The sequence below is a fragment of the Arachis stenosperma genome, chromosome 10, assembly GCF_014773155.1.
Source record: "Arachis stenosperma cultivar V10309 chromosome 10, arast.V10309.gnm1.PFL2, whole genome shotgun sequence".
Classification (NCBI taxonomy): Eukaryota; Viridiplantae; Streptophyta; class Magnoliopsida; order Fabales; family Fabaceae; genus Arachis; species Arachis stenosperma.
Window position 1 is genome coordinate 58,946,461 of NC_080386.1, and position 7,271 is coordinate 58,953,731.

Sequence of the window (7,271 nt, forward strand, 5' to 3'; positions counted from 1 at the left end):
GCTTTCTCTTTACCCTTCTTGGTGGCATCCTGAAAGGGAAAAGGTAAGTACTTTAAAACTTCAAGGGTTAGAGCAAGGAAGAGAGTAGGATACATGATAATCAATGCACGGTAAAGAAGGATGTCGTTAACACATGGTCATGACTACATGTGATCAGTTCATCAATGGAAACATAGCAAGTGCATGTGATGGCAATTAAATGCAAGATGTTTATTAGCATGCCGACAAAGGCATGAGTAGCATAGATCAAGCATTAAATGTCCAAGTTAGATTATCAACTCTTTCAAACTAACAATCTGTTTGTATTTGACAATTATATTTAATCAATAAAATATAAAAGGGGTTTTGTGAAAAACAGGCAGTAGAATAGAATAATTGAAAATAATGCATAATGTCATACGGGCTTTTTCACAAACACTTAGCATGCGTGGTAAATATGTTATTGAAAGCATTAAAGTGAACATGCAAGCAACCCTTTTTAAGAAATATTAATTGTCAAGCAATTCCTCAATACACTCACAAGCAAGATATAGAAGAAAATAATCACCCAATTAAATATCTAACACCAATCAAAAGGATAGAAAGGAAAAAAAGAAAGAAAAAGAAAACATAGATAATGAAAAAGAAAAAGGAAGAAGAAAACATCAAAAGAAAAAGAATATTGGAAAAGAAAAGAACCTTGATAATGGGGGTGAAAAAAATAAGGGAGGAGAGAGTGAAAAGTGAGAAAGAATAAAGAAGGACGAATGGAGAAAAAAGAAATAAGAACGGATAAGAGAAATTAGGATTAGAGAAGAAAAGATAAGATATCTGGCGCTGATCTGGATAAGCCGTGCGTCGCATGTTACGCGGACGCGTGGGACAAACGGTCGCGTGGTTTGTGATAACTTCAGATGACGCAGACGCGTGACCTGATTTGTGCTATTGGCGCGAAAGCAGCATCGCGCACGCACAAGTCTCTAAATTATACGCACATTGCCAAAATTTAGGGTGACGCGTGCGCGTGGGTGACGCGGACGCGTGAATGCCCTTGATTTGAATAATGACGCGGACGCGTGGGGCACGCGTTCACGTGATGGGGCTTGTGCTTCCAGCACAATTCCAGCCCCATTCCATCAGAACTTTCTGCCAGACACTTATTTACGTTGATATTGTAGGGTCACGCGTGCGCGTGAGTGACGCGCACGCGTGGGAGGCTGATTTTGCAAGTGACGCGGACGCATAGGGACTCGTTCGCGTGGGCGTGTTTGTGCCTATGGCACGCCTCCAGCCAAGCTCTCGCATAACTTTCTGATTTTTTTCTTCTAGTTACGAAAGCACATATGACGCGTACGCATCAGCGACGCTTGCGCGTTGCGTGCTCTTTCCCCTTTTTTTTTCTTAAGCAAAATGCGGATGCAGATGCAGAATGCAGGTGAATATGAAGAAATTATGAATGAATACTAGTAAAAATAAAATAAAATAAGATTAAGAATAAAAAGGAACGATCATACCATGGTGGGTTGTTTCCCACCTAGCACTTTGCTTTTACGTCCTTACGTTGGACGGTTTTTAGGCTCATTCTGCTTCTGTTGGCAGGTCTTCTAGAAGGAAGACCTCTAGCTCTTTGTGATCCTTCATCTTCTCACCATGATAAAACTTTAAGCAGTGTCCATTGACCTTAATGAATATGGAGCTAGAAGGATGACGCAGGTGAAAAACTCCGTATGGCTCTGCCTTTTCTACTTTGTAGGGGCCTCCCATCTTGATCTCAGTTTGCCTGGCATAAGCCTCAGTCTGGAGTTGTAAAGAAGAACTAACTCCCCTGGTATAAATTCTCTCCTTTTTATGTGCTTGTCATGGACGGCCTTCATCTTTTCCTTGTATCGCCTGGAGTTGTCATATGCTTCTAGGCGAAGGTTCTCTAATTCTGCTACTTGCAGCTTCCTTTCAGCACCAGCTTCCATAAAATTCATGTTGCATTCCTTTACAGCCCAAAAGGCCTTATGTTCCACTTCTACTGGAAGGTGGCAAGCCTTACTGTACACTAAGCGGAAGGGGCTCATCCCAATAGGTGTCTTGTACGCTGTTCGATATGCCCATAGCGCATATTGTAACCTGGCACTCCAGTCCTTCCTTTGGGGCTTTACTATCTTCTCCAGAATACGTTTAATCTCTCTGTTAGATACCTCTGCTTGCCCATTGGTCTGGGGATGATAAGCTGTTGCTACTTTGTGAACAATCCCATGCTTCTTCAGTAATCCTATTAGTCTCCTGTTATAAAAGTGAGTGCCTTGATCGCTCACGATTGCTCGTGGTGATCCAAAGCGACAGATAATATGGTTTCTAACAAAGGAAACAACAGTGTTAGCATCATCAGTATGGGCAGGAATTGCTTTCACCAATTTAGAAACATAATCTACAGCTAACAGTATATAAAGGTAACCATTAGAGTTTGGAAATGGACCCATGAAGTCAATGCCCCAAACATAAAAAAATTTCACATAAAAGCATAATCTGTTGAGGCATTTTATCCCTCTTGGATATATTACCAAACCTTTGGCATGGGGAACAAGATTTACAAAAGATATCAGCATCTTTAAAAAGAGTAGGTCACCAGAATCCACAGTCTAAAATTTTTCTAGCTGTTCTTTGAGGGCCAAAATGTCTTCCACTCTCAGAGGAGTGGCAAGCCTCTAAAATGGACTGGAATTCTGATTGGGTACACACTTTCTAATTACCTGGTCAGCACCACGCCTCCATAAATATGGATCATCCCATATATAATATTTGGACTCGCTTTTCAACTTGTCTCTTTGATGCTTAATAAGATTGGGAGGGAAAGTATGGCTAACTAGATAATTAGCTACAAGGGCATACCAATGAGCTATTTCAGATATTGCATGCAAGTTATCAAATGGGAAAGCATCATTGATAGGAGTGAACTCATCCTTTATATGCTCAAGGCGACTCAAGTGGTCTGCCACTAAATTCTGGTTACCACTCCTATCCTTAATTTCTGAGTCAAATTCTTGCAGCAACAGTATCCAACGTATAAACCTTGGTTTGGACTCTTTTTTAGCTAATAAATATTTTAGAGCTGCATGGTCCGAGTACACTACTACCTTAGTACCAAGTAAATAGGCTCGGAATTTATCTAAAGCAAAAATAATAGCAAGAAGCTCCTTTTCAGTAGTAGTGTAATTAGACTGAGCAGCGTCTAAGGTCTTAGACACATAATCTATTACGAAAGGATCCTTACCATCGTGCTGAGCTAGTGCTGCTCCAACTGTATGGTTGGTGGCATCACACATATTCTCAAAATGCTGGCTCTAGTCTGATCCTCTCACAATTGGAGCTTGAGTCAGGGCAATCTTCAGCTTATCAAATGCTTGCATGCAATCCTCACTGAACTGAAACTCAATATCTTTCTGCAGTAGTCTGGATAAAGGTAATGCTACCTTACTGAAGTCCTTAATAAATCTCCTGTAGAAACCTGCATGGCCAAAGAACGAAAGGACTTCCCTCACAGAGGATGGGTAAGACAAACTAGAAATGACATCTACCTTTGCTGGATCTATAGAAATACCAGTATGAGAGACAACATGTCTTAGAACAATCCCTTGTTTTACCATAAAATAATACTTTTCAATTCAATACAAGGTTTGAACTAACACACCTGTCTAATACTTTGTCTAAATTATCCAAGCAAAGGCTAAAGAAATCACCATATATGCTAAAATCATCCATAAAAACCTCCATACAGCTCTCAATGAGATCAGAGAAAAGACTCATCATGCACCTTTGGAAAGTAGTTGGTGCATTGCACAAGCCAAAAGGCATTCTCTTGTAAGCATAAGGCCTAAATAGACATGTAAAAGTAGTCTTTTCCTGATCCTCAAGAGCTATATGAATTTGAAAATAGCCTGTATAACCATCTAAAAAGCAGTAATGGGATTTACCTGACAAGCGATCAAGCATTTGATCAATAAATGGCAGGGGGTAATGATCCTTGCGAGTAGCTTGGTTGAGACCCCTGTAATCAATACAAACTCTCCATGAATTCTGCACTCTAGTTGTCAAGAGCTCTCCATGCTCATTCTTTACTATTGTGACTCCAGACTTCTTGGGCACCACTTGGACTGGACTGACCCATTCACTATCTGAGATGGGGTAGATAATATCTGCTTCAAGTAGCCTGGTCACTTCTTTCTTGACAACTTCTAAGATGGTGGGATTCAATCTTCTCCGGGGTTGACGGACTGGCTTTGATCCCTCTTCTAAGAATATTCTGTGCTCACAAACTTGAGGGCTGATGCCTACTATATCCGCCAAGCTCCACCCAATTGCTTTTTTGTGTTATCTCAGCACACTGAGCAGCTGCTCCTCCTGTTGGGAAGTGAGTTCCCTTGCAATGATAACTGGGAACTTCTGATTATCCTCAAGGTAAGTATACTTGAGGTGTGGAGGAAGGGGCTTCAATTATGATCTCTGCTCATGACTAGGCTCTGGATTATCCTGGGTTATTGATAATGCCAAAGTGTCCTCATTATGTTCAGAGGGTGTCCCCCACACTTGGACGTTGCTCCAAGTGTTTCTCTTCTACTTCTTCTTGGTGAACTTCAGCTACAGTTTCATCAATGATGTCGCACTAAAAGATGGAATGATCTTCTGGAGGGTGCTTCATAGCTTCATTCAAACTGAAACTCACTGTTCTTCCATCTATCTCAAAAGAGTATATTCCTGAGAATGCATCCAGCTTGAACTTCGAAGTCTTCAGGAATGGTCTTCCAAGCAGGATTGATGACGGTCTTCCTGAGTCATTAGGGGACATTTCCAGGATATAGAAGTGATAAACCCCAATTTTGTGGTTTATCTTGTGCTTAATTTGGGGGTTTTTGTCAATATTTCTCGCACTTATTCACAAGAAATGCATGGTTTGTGTTCACTTCCTAATATTGCTCCATGATGGAAAACATGCTTATTTTGCCTTAGAATTGCTATATTTTGATCCTCTCTATTGCCATTCGATACCATGATGTATTTGTTGAGTGATTCTAGAATTAATAGGGTAAGAATGGCCTAGAAAAGAGAAAGAAAGCATGCATAAGAGGAAGGAACATGAAGATTTAGATTTTGGGAACTTCAGCACCGACGCGCACGCGCACTTCACGCGCACGTGTGGATGAGGATAGCTAGAAGCAGCGCGTAAGGATGGACACATCCGCGCAGGCCAGAAAATTCGAACCAACGCGCACGCGCACTTGGCGCGTACGCATGGATCACAAAAGCAATTGGCGCGCACGCACGCATGGCGCGCACACGCGAGACTCATTAAAGGAAATCGTGCCTGGCGATTTCTGAGGCTCATTAGGCCCAATTTCAAGCTGTTTCTTCCGGGAAAAAGACCCAAGGATGCTAGGGAGAAGGGGGATCAATCATTTTTACACTAAGACACATTTTCTAGTTTTTGGTTCTTTGTTTTTCTAGAGAGAGAAACCCTTGTTCTTCTCTAGATCTAGCTTTAATTTGATCTTCCCTTGTTGAGTTCTGAATCGGATCTTGTTAATTACTAGTTTTGATTGTTTAATTTGAATCTCTTAGTATAATTTTTCTTAGATCTTGTGTTAGTTTCATGGATTCTTGTCAGTTGTTACTTTATACCCATTGCATGAATGTTGTGAATCTTAGTTTGTTGATGTTACATTGATGATTTCTATGATTAATGGTGTTGTTTGAGTGATTGTATGTGATATTTGTTAGTGGTTATTTGTTAATTTCAATCCAATTGCAATTTGAACATGTCTTTTGTTAATGCTTACCATGTGTTTGATGAATTGTTTACCTTGATTATGGAGTAGTTCTTTTTACTCTTGGCTTAGGCCAAGGGAATTAGGTAAACTTGAGTCATTGGGTCTAATGGATTTGATGATTTGGGAACCCTTAGTGGTCAATTTGATAGCCATTGACACTAGCCTACTACTAGGTTAATTAGTAGTGAGGTTAGACTTTATGGGTTGATGTTGACTAAACCATTTAACGTACTTCAAGTATAGAAGTAGACTTAATGGGTTTGGTTCCTCATAATTGTCAAGATATAGTTAGTAGGCAAGGATAGTGACCCCAATTCCCATGTCTAGCCAAGAGTTCCTTTTATCATTCTTATTTGGAAACCCAAAAATCTTGACTGCCTTGCCTTAGTTATAGTTATTGTTTAGTTGAGAGTAGAATTATATTGAATGTTGTCTTCTTAGTGTGGAATTGCTCACATCTTGCTTAGTTATTTGAATTAGTTCCTTGCACTTTAAGATTACTTGTTTGCTAAGATTCCTAGTTTAATTCCTTTCTCAGGATTTACAACCCCGGATTTCTAACCAATGTTGAAGCATATGTTTGCCCATTCCTTGTGAGACGACCCGAGGTTTGAATACTTCGGTTATTTTATTGGAGTTGAACTTGTGACAACCAATTCCTTTCTAAATTTGATCCTCGAGGATTGTTGTTGGTAGAGCTATACTTGAAACGCAACCTCATTGAGAAATTCTCTTCCGACATAATCCACGAGCTCTCATCAAATTTTTGGCGCCGTTGCCGGGGAATGGTTGCAACATATGGCTTGATATTGGTTATGTGAATATGTGAATATTGTAGATAGTTTATTTGCTTTCAATACTTAGCTATAGTTTAGCTTCTTTTATTTTGTGCTATGACTCTCAAGTTTGATGACTCGGTCTCAACCGAATTCTAGCTTAGTCGATTTGGATCCCGAGATTGAAAGAAATTTGTTACATACTCGGCAAGCTAGACGGCGGTTGGATTATACGGCTAGTGCTTCGGCCTCTCTTGAGGAACATACTGAATCACTAGATGGTACCGAGAGTGACTTGGAGTCCGCTACTTCCTATTCTTCTGTTGGCACTACTAATACATCTTTGCATCCTACAGGTGAGCCGCACATGGTGGAGCCACGCCGGATCACTTTGCATGAGCAAGGAGCTCCGGATATCATACTTCAACCATTGCAAGCAAGGTATCCTAACCTTGATCCAAACTTTGAATTGAAGAGTAGCTTGATAAATCTACTACCTAAGTATCATAGGTTGCCGGGTCAAGACCCTATCCAACATCTAAAGGATTTTCAAGTTGCTTCTTCTACGGCTCAAAGGCATGGAGCCGATGAGGTGGCTATCATGGTTTTTGCCTTCCCTTTCTCTCTTGAAGCGCAAGCAAAGACATGGTTTTATTTGCTACTAGATGAGATTGTGACCAATTGAGATTTCTTGAGAAGAGAG